Source organism: Austrofundulus limnaeus, unplaced genomic scaffold (assembly GCF_001266775.1).
Source record: "Austrofundulus limnaeus strain Quisiro unplaced genomic scaffold, Austrofundulus_limnaeus-1.0 Scaffold0, whole genome shotgun sequence".
Taxonomy (NCBI): Eukaryota; Metazoa; Chordata; class Actinopteri; order Cyprinodontiformes; family Rivulidae; genus Austrofundulus; species Austrofundulus limnaeus.
In genome coordinates this window covers 4,795,369-4,816,075 of record NW_013952402.1, presented here as the reverse complement: position 1 = coordinate 4,816,075, position 20,707 = coordinate 4,795,369, and the positions used below count along the sequence as shown (strand labels likewise).

General features: G+C 37.2%; 1 protein-coding gene across 1 annotated transcript in view; it reads right to left on the bottom strand.

Moving 5' to 3' along the window:
- Window positions 1-20,707, bottom strand: part of marchf8 (membrane-associated ring finger (C3HC4) 8) — a gene marked incomplete in the record, with an annotated part of 39,144 nt that overhangs the window by 16,387 nt on the left and 2,050 nt on the right.

Here is a 20,707-nt window from a genome sequence, read left to right as displayed (position 1 = left end):
GAAAGAAAGAAAGAAAGAAAGAAAGAAAGAAAGAAAGAAAGAAAGAAAGAAAGAAAGAAAGAAAGAAAGAAAAAGAAAAAAACAGGAGAGAATGTGAAATCAAGTGACTTTACATGTATAAACCCCAGATTGATACAAATACATTATCACTCAGCAGTTTGGATTTAATCATGAGCAGTGTAAAACAACCAGGCTCAGTGTCTGACTCATCTCTACAGAAAACAAAGTGACAAATTAAAGCACAGGATGTTGAAAAAATAGTGACCGTTAATCATTTAGAGCATGCTAAAGCAAAACCTGATTGAGTGCTGAGTCAGCATTCCTCCACAGTTTCCCTTTTTATTTGTCTGCACATTCTTTCCCAGTCTACTTCCTGTGCTATTTTAGTCGTTCATATATCAAAATGTTCAGTTCATTTAGCTGATGCCTGTTACAACTTTTGTTTTTTGTAACATTTGTACTTAGTACTTTTATATACAAATATTTTCCCATACACATTGAGATCCTCCTTGATTTATTTAAAACATTGTTCTTTTTTTAAAATCAGCTTCAGCACACTTGCTCTGCTTCTATCTTTAAGTCAATCTTTTGTCACTTTAACTTCTAGATAGCCTTTTGCTTCTTTTAGCTAGTTTTCTGCTTTACAACTGCAGAAACTTGTGACCTAAGATATTACTTGTTTACATGCAAACTTTACTAATTTGGGCATAACAACAACATAATTAGGGTGAAAATATATATATTCCATAACAAATCATCTGGGGACCCTCACTTGATATTTCATGACCCACAAAGGGGTCCCGGCCCTAACTTTAGGAGCAACTGCTCTAGATCATTGCTTTAAAAAGAAAAGAAAAAAAAGAACTAAAACTAAACTGTTCTGAATAATAATCAAAACTTTTTTATTCCACCAACATGTGATATAATTATGGGTGACGGAGAACACAAGCAGTTATTAGAAGAAGCAGGCCAAACAGGAGTCAGATTTCACCCCAAATCAGCTCCTTTTAAATGCCCATTACTGAACTTCACTGAAGTTATGGATTTTAAGACATAACTTTCCCAGCGGGAATCATTTCAACCTTCCTAAATGTTCCAAGTTACAGAAGGTTTAGATGAAGTAAGAACCATGTGCTCATTAAGTGACGAGTGCAAACAGGGAGCATCATCAGACAGTGTTTGAGCTGCTAACATAAAGACATGAGGCCGATTTCAACGAGAGGCTAATTATCTATTGATTTAATTCCTAACTAAAGGAAAATTTATGGCTCACTACCCGACACGGATCAATAATAAAAAACTCAATGTCGAGCAATGCCCTTCAGCCTGTTTATCCCAGTTCATTTGAAAAGTCTTTCATGTGAACAGCAGATAAGAATGTGGTGCTTCTGCTTCATCTCTTTGTTCCTTTAATGGTCAATCCAAGGTTGCAACTAATGCAAAAAAAAAAAAAAAGCTAAAAATTATCCTCATGTTGTTAAATCACATTTTCAATTTGGGGATCTCCATTTTGCAGCATGTGACTTTTGTTAATCATTCACGGAGTCATTTTATGCATGTTTGGCCAATAACCAGCTCTGTCTCTGAGCAGTCAGATGACAGCCTGAGGATTATATGGCTGGAGTTATAATGATTAACTTGTTATCCATCAGTCCTCTGACTTTTATTAGACATCTGGGTCTTATCCAATCTTGGATGAATTTGATCAGGACAAAACTTGCCACTGTCCCCACATCCTTTCAGATGGTAGTTGCTCATCTCTGATGTCTATAATTATATATTTTACAACCTTACATCACCCTTGCTCAAGTCAAAACCTGTATATTTTGGGTTTGAACTTCATTCTTTATTCAGCCCTTCAAACACTTTAATTCCACTTTCCCTGTACATAAATGTCCATTTTCCCCTCATAGACTCTCTTGTTTCACACATCTAATTGTTACATCCTCTAACTAAAAGTGATCTTTTTTTACCACTGTAATTATTTTAAAATGGATTTTTTTAAAAAAAAAACACAATAGGGTGAACAAATTACTTCCTAGAATGAAAACTTCAAACAAGCGAGTAAGACAATGTGATGTTAACATACTGCAACAACAACAAGTCATAGGAAATAACGCCGGCCAACAAAAAGTGAACACTAATGTGTTATATAAAATTTATTAATAAATGAGACGAGGCAGACTTTATCTTTATAGTATTATATTGTCAGCAGGGTTGCATAAGAGCTATTAAGCTAAACTTGATATATCTTGATAAAGCAAAGTTTGATGCTTGATGATTTCCTGTTCATCTTATAATGCATATAAAGGCACGTGGCACAGAGTAAAAAACAACCCAACACAGCTGCTTTTATCTGTTTCAATTAATCCACGTTTTAAAAATATTTATCTGTATTCAAGGCTGACAGCAGTTCTGATCTAACCGTTTTCAGGGCCAAAATGAAAACTAAATAACAGCTGTCTGTGTTTAATGAAGCTGAATAAGTTTGTTGAGCAAAGCGTATCATGTTATTTACTTTGTCACAGCTACGATTTTGTTTTCTGTCGTTTGATTAATTGAATTTCAAATAAAAAAAAACCCCAGATAACAGCGGCAGATTATTTCCACATTGTTCCATTTTCGAGCCTCACCTGGCTCCGATGGTGTCGTCAAGCTGCCAGCAGTGAATCCCAGGTGAATTCGCGCAATAACTTCAAGTGTTTTTACATTTCCAGTGATGCCAACTGAGTAAAAACACTCAGATAAGCTGTACTGTGCTCTTGATAATGAAAGCGATTCCTGCTGTATTTAGTTCTTAGGGCCAAATATGAGAACGAATTCAAAAGTAGAAACCAAACTGGTGGGAGATATTCATGCAGGTAGAAAGCAGAAGCGAAGCTTTTAAAGATTTCATCACTAACTGAAGTCTACTACTGACAGTAAATAGGAACATTTACTGCCAGCTAAGGTAGAGACTGAATCATCAAATAAATATCATCCAAAGCCCGAGTGAAGAAGGTAAAATACTTTAATTTCAGAGAAAAAGGTGTGTATTGCTTTTCCTGCTAACCTTTAAAACTGACAGATCTGTGTTTTATTTCAGAATAAAAGCATTTTCATTGTAGGATTATGCTCATTAAGCTTTTTTTAATGATCAAAAATGATTTTTATTGTAACTCAATAAGAATGCTGAAGCAGTTAACAAAATGTAAGTTTTTAAAAAAAAAAACTGATTCCAATGAGATGAAACCAACATACTGTTAAATGAAAACATGCTGCCAGGCTGAGCAATAAAATAAGAACTTTTTTGTTTATTTGTTTTTGAAACAAAGCATCCTGGCCTCATGTAGCTGGCATCTCAAAGCCAATAAAACAGGTCATGTAGGGGATGTCAAGTTTGTAACGGTACAAACCTGCTGCAGCTTCAACGTTAAACCCCTACCAGATGTTTTCCTGCAAATCAGCAGTGGTCCACTGAGCAGCAAAATGCTGATTTGCGTCTTTGTGGAGGACTGTGATGTTTTAATTCCTTCCCAAACAGTGCGGGCTGCATGGTGCAGCTCTGCGCGCTAAACAGAGAAAGTGCTCCAGATAAGCCTTCTGACCTCGCCGGGTGGAAAATCAACTCGTGCCAAATCAGCGAGCAAACCTCAGCCCACACTGTGTGTGCAGATAAAGCTTCAGAGCTGCTTTTCTACATGTAAAAACACAAGGCTAACTCACACTGCACTCACATTTTTTTATTATTATAATTCACACCACAGCTGTGTCTTTCATTCACAATTCTCTGAATTATTTGTTTTAATGGCTTGACAAACATTTACTAAACAATAAAAGTAATATTTCTTACTCTGACAGTTTCATTAAAAAACTATACGGTGACTCATGAACAGATATCACCTGTCTTTTTATGATAAATATGAGAGATAATGACATTTATATATCGACTATATAGGATCCCTCTGTGATAAACTCACAGATGGAGGCGATCTCTTTATGAAAGAATTTACCTTCTGGCTAAACTCTGCATTTTTTTTCCTGCTGAATAAATCTAGTTAGAAAACAGAAATCTGATTTTCTACAAGTGTCTCCTGACAGGTATTCCTTTAGTAGTTCGATATTTAGTTTGATATATTTTCCTGTCAATCTCAGAAGACGTATCTGCTCTGATGGAAGAAAACAAAAACAACAACCACCACCATCCGTCCACACCAGAAGGATCACATCTTTGCCAGAGTATTGGTACAGAATTGGAGCAGGTTGCTTTGACAGAAAGAATAAAATCTTTGTTATGTCTGAGCGTTCAGATGGTGTAAACGGGGCCGTCACGCCAAGCCGTTATGAAACATTCCTCCCAGGCTGCTGCTGCCGTTATTTATACGGAGACACGTCTTTTTAAGTAGGTCAACAATTTGATAAAAGAGCATGGATTTTTAATTTGATGTGACACAAGCCAATGTGAAGCAGCTTGAATCGCAGCTACGTGCAGCCATTCAGCTTTTCTTTGTTTGGACTGGAGTTTGTTGAATTCAATGGAAAAGGGGGAAAAAAATCTGTAAAAACCTTCAGCAACATTTCCAATACGCACCTCATCGTTTGAATACTCTTAGCAATTTCCTCTTATTTTTACCTGCTTTATTTTTACTTCTTTACTTTTATTACTTCTGTTGCGATGTTTAGTTTTTGTATTTTTTATGATCTTTATAAATTTAACTTTAGTAATGAAAACTTTCACCACAAAAACAGAGAAATAGCTTTTCAGATTCCTTCAAAAATATTGTTCTTTGAAGTGTAATTTGTCTGTTTTTGTATTCTTATGCTACAATTACCTTTTAGCTACTGTTCTGCTACTTTAAGCTTCCAACTAGCCTTTAGATATTTTAAGATTTCAATTACCCTTTAGCTACTTTGAGCATTTTACTAGCATATTGCTGCTTTTTGCTATCCCGTTGCTGCTTTTAGTTTTTAGCTAAACTATGGGTAGATTTAGCTTTCAGCCTTTAAGTTTTTTGCTAGTCTTCAGCCTTTTTAAGAACATTCTCCTACATCTATTTCGCCTCTGACCACTTTAATCTAGTGTTTTGCTCCTTTTAGCTTTTAGCTAGTCTTCTGCTTTTTTCAGCTTTCATCTAACCTTTTGATAAATCTATTTAGCCTCTGATCAATTTAAACCAGTCTTTTGCTACTTGTAGCTTTTAGCTAACATTCTGCTTTTTGCTTAAACTCAGTTTAAGCTTCTTTAGAAAATTTCAGCAGTCACTCAGCCTGCAGTTTTGCAGAAAATTTAACTTTTACTGTGAGTTAATACTGCAAGACAAATTAACTTGACCCACATTTTGCATTCTTTCTGCAGAAGGAGCGTTTGAGTCACTGCTGGAAAACTGAAGATCTTTCATCTCATCCTGCCAAAACAGCAGAGAGCGAGGGGACTTGTAAATAGACCGCATATATGAATAAAAATTTATTCCCGTAGTCTTTGCATGTCATATTTAAACATCTTGACAGGAACTCGCTTCTCCAAAAAGGTTGTGCGTTCCTGAAAATAAATCACACATTTAAAATAATCCAGCGCTGAGCATGTTTCCGACGCCACCCATCAAAAGTGGGAGCTTCTTTCTTGTCCGAGTTATAAATGTAATCTCGCATTTAATCCAGAGACCTTTCCTTTCTCGAGCTGACTCGCTCGCTTTAAACAGACGAGACGTTCAGCTCACTCGTCCGTCCGAAGGACAATTAATACCAATTTAAAGCTACCCGTCACTCGAGTTTCCCTGAAGGCAGGAGAAGGAAACAGCAGCTGGCAGGAGAACTGCTGAACATTAATTAAAGCTGTCAAACCTAAGAGCACTCTTAATACTTTATGTCCATCACTTCATTTAACACACATATTCGCCAGATGAATGGTGGTCTCTATAGGACATTCAATGACAAAGTGTGGCTAATGCAAACCAATGAAATTAACGTCTGCATCTGTGAAGACAAAAAAAGGATCTCCGCTCTCGTGTTTGTGTCAGCTGAAATTTAAACTAAAATAAAAAATATTCATTTTAATCCCTGACCAACACTATCCAACTCTAATAATATTACAGGAAATGTTCTAATACATTTAGATCGGCTGTCGTTTTCAAATGATTAAGTCTTTTTACCAGTAGCTATTACTCCATTTCCCATGTGACCTCATGAAAACACTCAAACATAAAAATTGAGCTCTTTCATCTTTTAACAAAAGCAGTTTCTTTGAGTTTCTTTAAACTAAAAATCCCACATTTTTATCTGATAGAGTTGTTAGATTAGATCATCTAAAATATGGGGATGTCAGTATGTAAACTTTTACTTTAAGAGTTAGATTTTAAGACAGGAAATTGTATAAAAATTAAATAAACTGACAGTAAAAATAAAGATTTCTACAAGCAGCTTTTTGCTTCCTTTCAGATTTTGATGGAGATCATTCCCAGTTGTTCCTGTGAAAAGGTAAAGACTCACCAAGGCCTTGTGTTAACAAGTGGATCTTAAACACCAGCTTCGGTTTCAGGATTTCAAACTCGACTTTTATGAGCTTCTAAAGGTCGCAGCTTTAGAGCCAACACACACGAACACAGTCACAGAAATATCATCTCAGTTTTAAACCATTATCAACTCTGATCTTTGGACACACTTAACTTTTAGATTCACTTTTTACTTCTGCTTTGACATCTTTTACAGTAAAGGTGGGAAAAGTTTGTCCTTTAAAAGGGGAGTGAACTGCACAGATTTCTTTGTATTATTGAGAGAAAACTGTAAATCATTTTCATTTACTGTGCATTTATAAAAAGTTGTAAATGTACAACCAATGATTCCTTTTGGAGTTTCATTGAAATCTGAACACTGGTTAATGAGATATTTTGCAAACGTTCAAAAATCAATGAGCAAAAACAATCAAATTTTGAATTTAGTAGTAAAAATGTGTTGCTGTTCAGCACAAAGTTTCCCTTAAAACATTTAGAAAATGTCACTGAGCAGAAAAACCATCTTAACTTACTATGAATCCAATACATCCACATCACCAACAACCAGTTTACAGTTAGTTTTTATTATAGCTCTTTAATGCACACCCTATTTATTTCAAACCGCAGCTGTTATTCTGAAAAGGATCAGTAAATTTGCCACCTGGGTGCTTTAACTGCCACGCTGCTCACGTTTAAAGAGGCGCGTGAATCAAACGTTACGGCTGCAGGTCGTCCCTGGTGATAAAATAACCCTGACATCTATTAGTGCGAGTAAAGGCTTTATCTTCTAAGAGGCTCAGGAGAGCGAGGAATGGAACTGAGGCCGACTGTTGGCTTTGGGAACAATGAAGGAGAATAAAAAGGAAGAAAGGTGGGGATTAATCTGAGAGGTGGCCCTGCTTCAGTGCAAATAAAAAGGTTATCAATCAGCTGTAGTTGTTGGTTTCCATCACCAGCCAATAAAGATGAAAGAGTCTCTATTTGTGTTCATTTGTCTGTAGTGTTAGCAAAAACAACTGATTACCCACTGATCAGATTTTAATAAAACTTCCAGAAAGTAAATCACTTCACAAACATGTATTAGTGATGTGCAGATCGATACTGAAATATTGATGCCAGAACTTCAGGAAATAAAATCAATTCTAAAATCAAATTTGATACTTTGATGCTTCATTTGTTTCAGGTAATGTCTGTCATTTACAGGAACACAGTGGACAGTAACTACGGAACTATTGAAAGCTTGTCTAAATCATGTGCGGTTGGTGGGAACTACTTTCTCTTCCGCCTGGGTAATGCGCAAGCGCAGTAGCACATAGTCACTCAGTCTGTAGATGTTACATGTTAATGTGTTCAGTAATGTGAACTTATTTTTATTTATTTTATTTTCTTAGCAGTCTTAGGGTAACTTTAGGACAGAACAATGTCCCAGCGGTTCTTCATTTATCTGGAGAAGAACTTCTCTGTAAGTTTTATCGGCGCACGATGGGCTGGACGAGACGTGAAGACCACTTCCTGTCTGAGTCGCATCACAAACAGCAGCTGAGAGACGCTGCAAACTCCTGAACACTCAGAAGCTGAGAGTTTATGCAACATTTTGTCATGTGCAGAATCAGATATTCTTTCAGAAAAAATGAAACAGAGTTGTTTGATAAAGCTCTGTAAACAGGAGGGGGTCATGGGGTGGGGGTTCCTTCCATAACAAAAGTAATGAGCTTAGATCCTATCCAATTGGCAAGTGTGCACAAACTGTTGCTGTTTGTAGGGTTTATGTTTCCTTATGGCATATTTAATATGAAATTCAAATCTAAAACTTTAATTTTACAAAAGAAAAACTTTATTAATGTGAGATTCTATGATTTACACATAAATGTTTTTTTCTTGGTAAATATCTTTTTTAATGCCTCGCAAAAATAATTTCATGTTCTACTGAACCACAGCTACTTGTTATATTAGTGAAAGTGAAACAACAGCCATTTTTTTTAAATTTCTGTAGCTATTTTTTTGTTAAATTATTTTTCAGACACTTTTTAGGTTAACAAAAAAAATCGTGATGTTAATCGTGATTGGACAATATGACAAAAATAATCATGATAATTTTTTTTTGCCATATCGCCCAGCCCTAATTTACACAAAGTATCCATATTGGTTTTGCGATCACCGAGTTTTAATCTGTCAGAATCAGAAAGGAAATCGTTGGTATTGAACTGAAACTTCCTGTATTCTTATTTTGTTTTCTATTCACACACTGAGCACCAGTCTTGACTGCATCAATTAATAATTTTATCACAAAACATCCTCTGCACCAAACACCTCGTAGTAACAAATCATGCAGAGAAACCCACAGAACAGGTTACCTTCATAAACCTGAGTAACTAGTGATTATTCTACAGACTAAATCGACTCTGATAAAATGTTTTAAATATATTTATAATATTTTTTTTCTTCCCCCAACTGGCTATACATCAGTGTATTTTACAGATATTAAGCTAAAATTTGATGCTGTAGTGGCTGAGATGCATACATAACAGGCTGAGCTCCAACATCTCACAAGATCTTACAAAAACTACACAAAACATCCACAAGCTTTGACCAAAATGGCTCTATCATTTCTCAGTATAGCATAATCTCATGACTTGCTTTAATTATTAGTATTTATGTTTCTTTGTGCTTCACTCACCTTTGATATATTACTGGACCTGCTTGCCGAATGACCCAGGGGTTTTTCATTCTGTAAAAAGAAAAGAAAAACAGCCTCGATGAGCAAAACAATAAAAACAAAAACCCATTAAACACAAGACCCAGTTCATCACAGTTCAGAGATTTACTTCATGTTTGCTTGCAGAAGTGCAAGTGTCCACCCCCATACCGAAAGCAGGAAGAAGGAAATGTAACTCGGCTCGGATCAGAAAGGATGGATTTATGATGACTGACATGAGCTGCATTTCTCAGCAGCTCAGGACTTCCCTGAGCCGGACTCATTTGGCACCTTAAGGTGGTAAATCAAGTTCTGTTTGGACCCGCGATGAAAGAAGGACAAGATGATTGCACAACACATCCGTCCAAGCTCCAAATCAAACAGTGTCACAATATTTACATCATTACCTGAGCAGCAAAACAAGCAAAATACTTCCAGAGCTGTCAAGTCTCGTTTTGATGCTTTAATGATCTTCAGTTTTTTTTTAATTCACCGTCATTGGCTTGCATAAGAGACCAGAATAAACAGACACTGGGCCATTGTGCTTCATTAAATATTGGTTTTAAAGCCACGCATGTTTCAATTATGAGTAATCAATTGGGGTTACATAATGCTGACTTCACACTGAGACTGGTGGGTCGAGTACAGAATCATGAACAAATTATTAGTGAGGAAACCAGCACAGTGGGGGCAGTTTTTCTGCTCAACACGAGTGGCTGGAACTGTGGAAATAAAATATATTACTCCCTGCAAACTACCAAACTGACACAGGCTAATCTCGACTCAAGAACTCAAATGCAATTTATTTCATTTTTTTGTTTATGGCGAATATTTAAATCTCCATTACTGTGTTTATTAAACCGTTTCCTGATTGCTTTTTGAAGTGCAGCACAAACATTTGATGCATTTTTAATTCTGTTCGTTTCCCAGCATTACAAAACAAACGTGGCAGTAATCTCAAACTTCTGCATTTTAGTAGCCAACCAAAAATATTACAGCTGAGCAAATACATGAAACAACTTCACAGCCTCATCACAGTCAACCCACTCTGTGTTTGATAGTCTGTGATTAGATGATCCTGGCAAGTTCAGGTGGAAACCTGAGAGCTGGACTCTCTGCCAGAACACATGATGAGCCACTAGAAACAACTGGCTCTGAGGCTAAATCATGAGCGCCAACATTTGTTAAACAGCACGAAACAAAAAATATGATCAGGATGTTGTTCGTTTTTTTTCCTTTTTTGTGGGGGTTGGGAGAGTATTGTGTATTTTCCAGGAACATAGTTCTATACCACAATCAATTTGTCTTCAGTTGTAAAGAAAATGCTGCATATATCAAAAACACATTGGACTTTGCATCATAGCCTTAAAATTTGCCTCTGTCTCTATCAAAACCTCCTACCGTTTCAGATACTCCCACTTCTGCACATTTTCACAACAATTCTTCAGGGAGGAGTGCTCTGTGGGGCTGCAGACTGAGCTCCAGGGAGGAGCTTTGTGTAAATAGCCGGTGCTTTGTACCAACAAGTGTTTAGGCAGCTCCATGGCTACCATAGGAAATTCAAGGATTTCTCAAACATGCATGAGTCAAATCAACACTGAGTACGTATTTGATGAGGGAATTGCATTATAACATGATTTAAAGCTCAAAAATTCAATTTTGCATTACTTCCCCACCCCCCGCGCACTTTAAAGCTGCAATGTTTAGTCAAAAAAACATACTACATTTATGAGTTTTATTATCAGAGTAAGCAGATAAGTAAAAAAATAATGTATTCTTCGGCAGAGATTTAACTTAATTACGGCTGGGTGATAAAACAATAACAGTATATCACAATAGACACATGATCAATATACATCTGATAAAATGTTGATAATTTCACTGAACTACGATCCAGAACCACACGGCATTCTGCGGGATGCAGGCAGATGAAAAGGCTTTAGCTGCTCGATCTCTCATGGCCCAGCTAAGGCTGGTGGCAGCGAGTAACTCCCTCATACTTTGGTAAGCTAGCAACAACCTGATAACATACACAGTAACAGTTTCGTGTTTCACCATCGTGTCTCATAAAAATAAAAAAGATTGACATGGAGTGAAAGGAGAAAATGAGTGCAACAGCTTGAGAGGAAATTGAGGATAAAGGAGTAAAGTCACCAGTTTGGCAGAATTAATCAGCCTTTTTTTTCTCCTCCTGGTTCATTATCTTAAATAGGTAAAACAAAAAATATAATTACAGATAGACTGATATGTAACACTTGTATTGTGATACACTTTTCAGCCACATCACTCAGCCCTACTTTCAGCTGATATTTTCCCTTCACACTTTTAAAAAGGAGGTACAAACAGAAAAAGATCACTTCAAATGGTCACATACACATTTCCGCTCCAATAATAAAATATTTCAGCTTATATAAAACTGTAAAAGTCAGAACATCTCAGAGTAAATATAGTCTGTTTAAAGACAACAAAAAAAAAACTTCACTAATACACCTCAAAGAACTGATGCGGTACACAGACAGTTTGTGTGGTAATTAAAAATGACTTCCTTGGTAAACAAGTGCTAAAGCCATCATCTTTACCCCACAAACTCATGGAGTAGAATTTTAGACGTTAACAAGTCTAACTTGAAAAGTTCACTGTGCTTAAACAACACTCACCCACGTCTGGTGTTACTGTGAGGAAAGGGCAGTTAATTTGTGTTCAACGCAGAAAATACAGCTTAAAAAAATCTACCTTCCTGTGAGTGACCTTTAGCCGGTCGGAACGACAGTGTTTCCATCTTCTGAGCACCTGTCACTTCATGAGGATTAAACTCAAGACAATTCACTGCTCATTCACTGCCTTGATGAAAATGTCAGCAGCAGGTATGGGGCCATTTCCTCCCTAATGATAAACGGTGTTCGTCTTTTATGCTCGGGTCCTTTAAAAGATGCACAGATGCTTTACACAACTGACGCTTTAAATTCACAGGTTTAGGAACGAGAACGGGGAGAGAGGGGGAAACGAGTGTCACTGCTTTGATTATCAGTGTGCTGAGAACATAGAGGTGTTAACATTTGTGGGAGAAAAGGGCTTTAAAGAAGAAAGTCTCCTTTTGTATGAATTTATCTGCAAATGCCAAGAGGTTATCAAGACGGCAAACTTTACTTTTGAATAGTAAATAAGTTTAAAGTAGCAGAGATGGACAGTTTTGTTATTTAATGCAGAGTCAAAAAAAACATTTAAATATCTGCACAGGTAGGTTCATACTCTGTCAACTTTAATTAAACACCTGCTGCTCTAATTTACATCAGTCCTGGATCACTACAGATCACACAGTTGGGGAATCTCTGAAAGAACTGGAAAACCCTCTGAATCTGCCAGGACTGCTTTTTGTCCTTTTGTTAATCTTTCTTCCAAGCAGTCAATATCATGTCACACAGTGGGAAAAGACATCTCTCAATGGTGCAAAGTCCCTCAGAAAATCTATTGCTAAGTTGACGTTGACGCAAAGCATCGAAATTCAAGGACTCGTCCTGGCCTTAATGGTGAGTTCATGAAGAAGGCTTTTACAAAGAATACCTTCCATGCACTGCTTTACAGCCAGCAGTGATTAGAACAGAGAACTTGAACCTGAATGGTGGAGATTAAGTAGGGAAAACACTAACGAGTGTTGCCGTCACTGCTATGAGACTCACCTTCACCCTGGACAAGACTGGAGTGTAAAAAAGGGACTCGGGCAGAGTTCTGATGAAAGAAGGTTCAGGTTTCACAGTTGGCCAAGTCTATTTATTTATTTTTTAAATTTTTTTATTATTTTACTTAGTGTGTGGGTCTGTTAGCAAGGAAATTTTGCATTGAAGGGAGACATTTCGTGTTTTTAAATCCTTTTTTACATTTAAATCCTTCAGTTGGGGTCTATATAAATTGGAACTGCAATGCTTCGGTTTGAATTCCTCCTTAGTGTAACTCCACAAGCCCCTCTCTCAACCCTTTTTCTGAGGTGTGTCTCAGATCATCTTTAAATCCACAGGAGGTGCTTCACACCCCGCCCTCCTCCAACTTCCAGACCGGTCCATTCGAGTTTGATAGAGGGGTTTACAGCTATATAGCTGCACAGAAACTTTTTATTTGCAAATTAATTAAAAGATGTCAACAACAGTCGGACCCAGAGTCAGAGGAGAATGAAGACGATCAAACTGTAGTTGGTTAGTTCATACTAATTTTTTGGCAATTCCGTTGCAAATAATTTAATATAATAGTCCAAAAAAGGTAATAGAAAATTTTGACAATTGTACGGGTTGAACAATATGACTCATAGAGAATATAAAGATATTTTTAAAGCACCAGGAGAGACTAATCTGATTTTCTAAACTCCTAGAGACTCCATGTACACAACAAAATGCATTTAATGACTGCAAAATTGCTATTTCGCCTCTAATACAACGTGGTCTCAAATACTGAAGCGTGTATAAATATAAAGCAGAGTAAAAGGTAATTTTCAGAATTTATTCCCCCTCCCCACATCTCTTTTCTTGGCCTAAAGGGAGGAGAGCCGTGCTAAATTATTTGCACAAGTTCTACAATGATTCAACTCATTTAACTGCCTCTTTTTCACTTAAAAAAACCTTTTATCAAAAAAATATGATGATCCTTTAATGCACTGGGATTAAACTTTTCATCTTTATTATCATGATCATCTTAGAAATTACGAAGAAATAAACTGCTTTTTAGGCCAAATCTCTGTTTGGTTCTCCTGTCATTTTGCCCTGACCCTACTTGTTGACACAATGAGGTGTCTTGTGGCATAAAGGAATAAAAAAAGTCTACAGTTTTACAGCAGCAACAAACCGACATCACATCAACAACATAAACATTAAGTTTGTTAACTTTATAGAGCTCTTATAGCTTTAACACAACATACATACCTTTTCCTTTTAGCGTTTTTGTTGCAACATGATCATTGATTTCACCTCTTGGCTTCGAGTATCATTCAGATTGCTAACAGGGGATTTGCCCAGACTTGTTGCCTCCGCTCTCTGTCACAGACTTAAGCATGTGATCATTTTCAACAACACTCGCAGAAACAATAACGACAAACGGAGGTTTTCTTTTCTAGCTGGGCGCAAGTTACTCATGTTCCATACAGCTGCAGAGCGATGCAGGAGGCCAGCAGTGGAAATAAAAACTACAGTCATTTCCAGCAACGTGGACGCAAACATCTCTGTCGTCTCAGGACGATGTGATCACTTGTAAACAGCATTAATATTACAACAAGATGCAAGCATGAGGGTCTCTTTAAAAACAGGCACCAGAGAGATAGAACTCCTACACCGCGGGACCTGAATTTAATAGAAAAACCTGTTTCCAGATGCTTATCTAACCACTAATACAAACTAAAAACCTGGAAAAAACATATTTTAACTCTAACGCCAGAAGCAACAACAACAAAAATGCAACAGCTTCTATATTTTTTGACATCTTTAAATTTCAGCCCAGCAACACATCATGTACCAAGCTCGAACAACACATTTCACTGAAAGTGTTACAATAGAACAGCTCGTTTCTTTAAAGTTGCTGAAGTTCCTTTGCTGAATAAGGTCCTAATTATTGACATCATCTCCTGCGACAAATTGCTAACATCCTGACAAAATGAGGAAGAGGAGGGGAAAAAGAAAAGAAAGTAAGAAACACGATGATAGCTTTGAGACGGTGATAATGAGGTGGCTGTCAAATGAATTAAATGAGTCAAATGAACAATCACAGGTGTGTGCATGTGTGTTATTTCTCTCTTCCTATATCGTCGTCTTCTTTGTAAATGTCTTTAAGAAAAGTCTGCAGGCTGCTGGACCCGTCCATTCAACACAAGTCAAAAGGTTTAACCAATAACCACAGTCGGCTGACCTCCAGCTCAACTCCAGCTCCACATTACGCAGCTTGAAGTGGCCTATCGGCTGTTTTCCTGACACAGACTGCAACGTGATAAACTTCCACAAACTGCACAGACATCCAAGGAGCCGGGACCTCTAGTTTAATCAAAAACTGCACAAAGACCAACAGGGCAAAGAAAATAAAAGCTCAGGGTCGAACACAGTCCAGATATAAAAAGCTTATATATTGTTTACACTAATGAGATTCAAACAGGAAGCCTAAACATGAGTCTTTATTCAAAAGTACAAGAATAATGTGAATATCTGAAGGCTGCCAGCCGAGCTAATGCTCAGAATTCCAACAAAACTTTGCAATAATCTGAGAAAAAAACCACATTTTGAACCAGTCACCTTGGTAACCATGTTTGTGTCTGTCATGGACTAATTATTTCTGTCACCTTGACACTGACCACTGTTCATATCTCGTGATATCTTATGCCTGTGTTTTCAATATGGCTCCAGACGTCAGCGTCAAGTTGACCTATTTTCACGTAACAGGATGAGGCAGGTTGTGATTGGTTGTTCATTGTCACATGATGTTAGCTGACGGTATAGCATTGCTTGCCAGCCTATGACGGGCGGGCCCACACTCAACAGACTTCCTGATTGTTTTCTGTTCTTTGTCTGCCCATTAATAAATGATTTTACGACCATACTCGCAAGACTTTTTGCCTTTTTAACATCATTTCAACGTGTTTCTGCCCATCTTGCCGCGACAGTGTCCATCACTCCCTGACTGATATGTGAGAGGCAGACAGAAACAGACTGAAAATTAAGCCTCATTTTCAAAAAGTCTTGAGCTTTGAGCTGCAGAAAACTAACACTTGGACTGTACATGAAACTTTGTTTCTACAGGGACTGAGATATGACACCAAACATGTTAACACACTAAACCAGGAATTTGTCTCTTAAAAACTAACATGCAACTAGAGAGGCTTCATGCTACTAGTTAGAAGTAAATGATGGATATTGTATAAAAAAAATCTTCAAATCCAATAAGTTCTCACACATTGTCAATACAATCTGTGTCCTGAATATTGTTCTGATTGTTGCTTTTAGCTTGTAGTTTTTAACAAACAATAAAACATTTTATGGAATCCCTCTGCATACAGGCTTCCTAAATATAGAAAGTTATCGTAAACCAGTCTTATATGAAACTCTTTATGCAAACAATCTTCAAAGAACATAATCAGCTTCTTTTCTTTCAGTTTTCCAGCCTCTGGGTTAAAAATAAAACCAATCATCTGACAGGCTAAAGCTTGTGATTCTGCAAACATAACAGACGAGCTGAAACTGTGACCGACTGTGAGGAAGCGTGTTAAAAAAAGCGATTCTCCAAAATGAATATCATGAGCACACAGTTATCTTTTTAATGCTGACCTTTATTCAGCTCATAAAACGAGGCCACCTCTTTATACGTTATATTGAATTTTATTGTAAATAAGTCAACGGTGTGAATCTTCTGCCTGCAAAGCTTCAACTCAAAACAAACAAACAAAAAAACTAAATCACATAAAACAAATCCCAGCTAACTCGATGGTGCCGCTACAAACTCATCGCTCTCCAGAAAATTTCAGCTGGCGTGAACAAACACACAAACACACGGAGACGTTCGAGCAAACGCAGCGTTTTTCCATCTCCTCCCTGATCACAAGTGACACAGCCTCGCAGCGTCCACAACAAAACAGGACGATTTGGGAGAGGAAGTCGGGTCTTTATGTGGTTTCCTGTCCCAGTCGGTGTCCAGCGGTCACTTAAGGAGGAAATGCAGGACGACTCCGAGCAGGCAGCTGAGCAGATGAGAAATCTAAAGTATGTGCAGTAACAACATCCAAGGCTTGGCTGGCCACAGACTTCCAAAATATAGACACACAAACAAATGCATTTTTGTCTGAACCAAAGAAAATGGGTTTTTGTACGGTGAGATTGTGGAGCTAAAGAAAACCTTACAAAAACAAGTAAACATTCGTCTAGTTGGCATTTCTTATTGTGTGAAAGCTTATCAAGCATTCACACAACTGAGACCCAGTTTTCTTCCAAATGTTTTTTTGGCACGCATCTTGTGCCACAATTTTTATGCCATTATATAAATCAAGACATTCACCATCTTCTGAACAATCTGGGTATGACTTTTGATATTTCAGCCATTTATAATTATTGAGATTTGTCTTTTTCTGCTATTTATTTTCTTATTGAAAATGAAGTGGTCTTCAACTTACTTACTTTGTTACTTTACTTTTCACCTTTTGTTCTGGTTCTGCTTTTCATTTTTACTGTGCTAATTTCAGCCTCCTTTTTGTTCATTTTAGCCATTTTCAGCATTTTTCAACAGCTTTCTGCTAATATTAGCTTCAATGTGGTTCTTTTTACTATTTACTGTTAATTTAAGCTTTTTAAGCCATTTAATTCTGCTGTTTTTATTTTACGCTTTAGCTAAATTATGCCCAGTTTAGTAAAACACAGCTAAATTTATGTTTTGGTGGTCTTTTCAGTAAATTATTTTGCTTTGTTCAGCAAAGATGACTTTTTAGTTTCTTTTTGGTATAATTTACAAATTTCTACTAAATTTACCAACACTTCTGCTCTGTTCAGTTAAAAAAAAAGGCTAAATTGTGTCAAAAAGCTGATTCATCACTTTTATTTTCTTACTTTCACCGAAAGTCAGCTGTTCAAATCAGGGGTGGAGCTAATATTTTTTGTAAGAGCTGCCACAGTGGTGGCCAGGGTGCTCTCCAGGGGGGCACATGCAAATAAAGAAAAGCACTCTGAATTTGAAAATTCAAAATGGTCACCACACCTAATTCCAAATGGCTTTAATTCAGCTCTTTTAAGGAATATTAAGCTAAAATTGTGTGATCATAGCTAAGAGTGATCCTAAAACATGCTGAATGTTATTCTAAACTTATTATTCAGACATTTTCAGACATACAAAGCTGAAGATTAGTGTAGAAGTAGCCAAAAGCAATCTTTACCAAATTCTAAATGCTAATCAAAAATTCAAGATGGCCACCACAGCTAACTTTAAAAGGTTATAATTAAGATATTTTAAGACTTAAGATGAAATTAATCGTGGAGTAGCTAAGATTGATCACATGCTGATGCTAATGCCATATAAAGCTAACCATTACGCTAATGTAAATTTTACAAATGGCTATAATTAAACCATTTTTAAAACATACACAATTGGAAATTTCTATAGTATCATAGCATCAGAGAACAAACTAACAAAATATAAATGCTAATACAAAACCCAGGATACCTTCCCACACATCGATTAACTGGGGTGGCCAATCAGGTGCCAGAGGTGGCAGTTGCCACCCCTCTGGTTACGCCACCGTTTCAAATTTACCTCGCATTAACAGTTTTGCTAAACATTTTCAGCAACTTCAGCAGCTTTCAGCAAAAATCTATCAAGCACACACACTGCATTTTCACAGGAAATGCAAATTCTCTAGTTTAAGGTGATTCTTTAAAACATAAAATGAATTAAACTGAATAAGGTAGCAGCCTTTGTGTGTGCGCATGGGTTTTTAGTTTGTGTGTGAATTATAAAACCACATCATGCTGAGTTATAACATAACTTCAGGGGAAGGAAGGAAACCACTGCAGTCTGTTTCTGCACAAATCTACAGCTTTTGTCTGCATGAATAAGAAAATCTCAGTGCGTGTTCACCAGAGGGATGTAAGCTGGTGGTTTTCCTATCACCACCTCCTCCACCTCCTCCTCCTCCTCCTCCTCTCATCTCAGGCATAATTACATCAGTGTGTCTAAACAGGATATGGTAAACTGAGACAGTGGCTGTCATGTCAGGGACCACATGAATCTATCCCAGCAGGGCCATGTTGGCTTTATTACAGATGGAATATCAAAAGTTTAATTACACCGTAATGAGAGCTAGAATTAAAACGCAGATCTGAAACAAATCTTTGGGGAACGAGTGATACAAGAAACCTAAAGAGGGAGTCGGCCACACAAAGGGAAGCGCCACAGAACTGTTGAGCGGCCATACAATAAAGCTGTATTTCCTCATTAGCAGCACTTTGTGTTTTACTTGCTCGCATGACATGTCAAATTATTCATGACTCGTGTGGAAAAAGTCAAGCTTCAGATGATTAGTTCAGCACAGTGGTTTCTAATTAGCTGCATTATTATTATTAATAAGATCATATCCCTAAGTGATAAAATGATTTACTCGAAGGCTGGCAGGAGCAAAGAGATGCTAACACTAAACAAAAGGTCAAGCCAACAGAACTTGCACTGAGAGGGAAAAAAGCATCTTTATTTGATGATAAAGTTATCAAACTGATACTGAGCTGAACACAATATTTCAAAGTTGTGTAATTCTAGTATCAGTTATCTATTAAACAGTATTGGAGGAACAGGCTAAATGTTATGTTTTGGTGACTATTGACTTCTCAACTGGTAAAACACACAGACATGTTATCTAGGTTGGCCTTCACTAAGTTTAATTTATTCTTATTTAAGACTTAATTCTTTATAAAGCATTAAAGTGCCTGTGACATGCATATTCTTGAAATACAAAGAAGTCAAAGAAAACGTCTTTATATTTAAGAAAGTTGGAATAATACACACAATTTTACACATTTTGTCCCATAATTGGTATATTTTCTGTTAAACTCGACTCAGCCAAAGTGAAACAGGAAGTGACATCAAAGGGGAACTCTAACAATAATAATAATAATAAAAACCTCTGGTCTTTGTTTATCGAAACAATATTTTTTTTTAACTCTGACGCTTCTTCATCTCTCTCTGACAGTGACTCAAAATAATCTTAAGAAACATCACATTCTTCTCTACAGTCTGGGTTGTTGGCTGTTGTAGCAACGCTCTGTTTACATGCAGACATTCCCCTTTGACATCACTTCCTGTTACTTCACATGCAAATATCTCAACAACTGTTCATCTCAGCGACATGAAATTTAATTTGCAACATTTTATCAGTGTCCTCTTTCTAAAAATGCATTCATATGTATTACAGAAATTTGACACCACAGGCACTTTAATCTTTCATAAAATGACCCTTATTAGGAAGTGATAACTGAAATTCAGCAATGATTTACAGATAAATGTTAGCTCTATGTAGAAAAGCTGAGTCTCAAATAACTAGCTGTCCTAGCTGCACCAGAAACTCCTCCTGCATCATCCCTGTCCAGCCTCATCTCCTCTTCTCAGTTTTTTCTCTCCCTCCAGCTCCCTTGTAGAACAGCTCTAAGCTCTGCCCTGACATGTGACTTCCCTAATCCACCTCCCCCCCCTTCCAAAACAGCTGCAGATTTGACACAAAGCTCTGCGATTTGGTTCATCAGTCGATGATGTGATACGCTAAGCTGTGCACCGAGAGGAACAAAAACCCAGTTTCTACGTCTGGTCGTCCTGCCATCGAGGTCTGGAGCGTTTCTGGAGTTTCTCTTTGCAGTCAGACATCCCGCCTCCTTTTCACACAAAACCATACGGTTACATGCCGAGGCACGTGATGACACAACACGGGCAGCGATGAGGATGTTGTTGGTTCTTGTGTACAGAGTCGTAGCAGTGTGTTTTGTGTGTGTGTGTGTGTGTGTGTGTGTGTGTAATTTGTCATCAAACACTGCGACAACATGCAGACTGATAATGG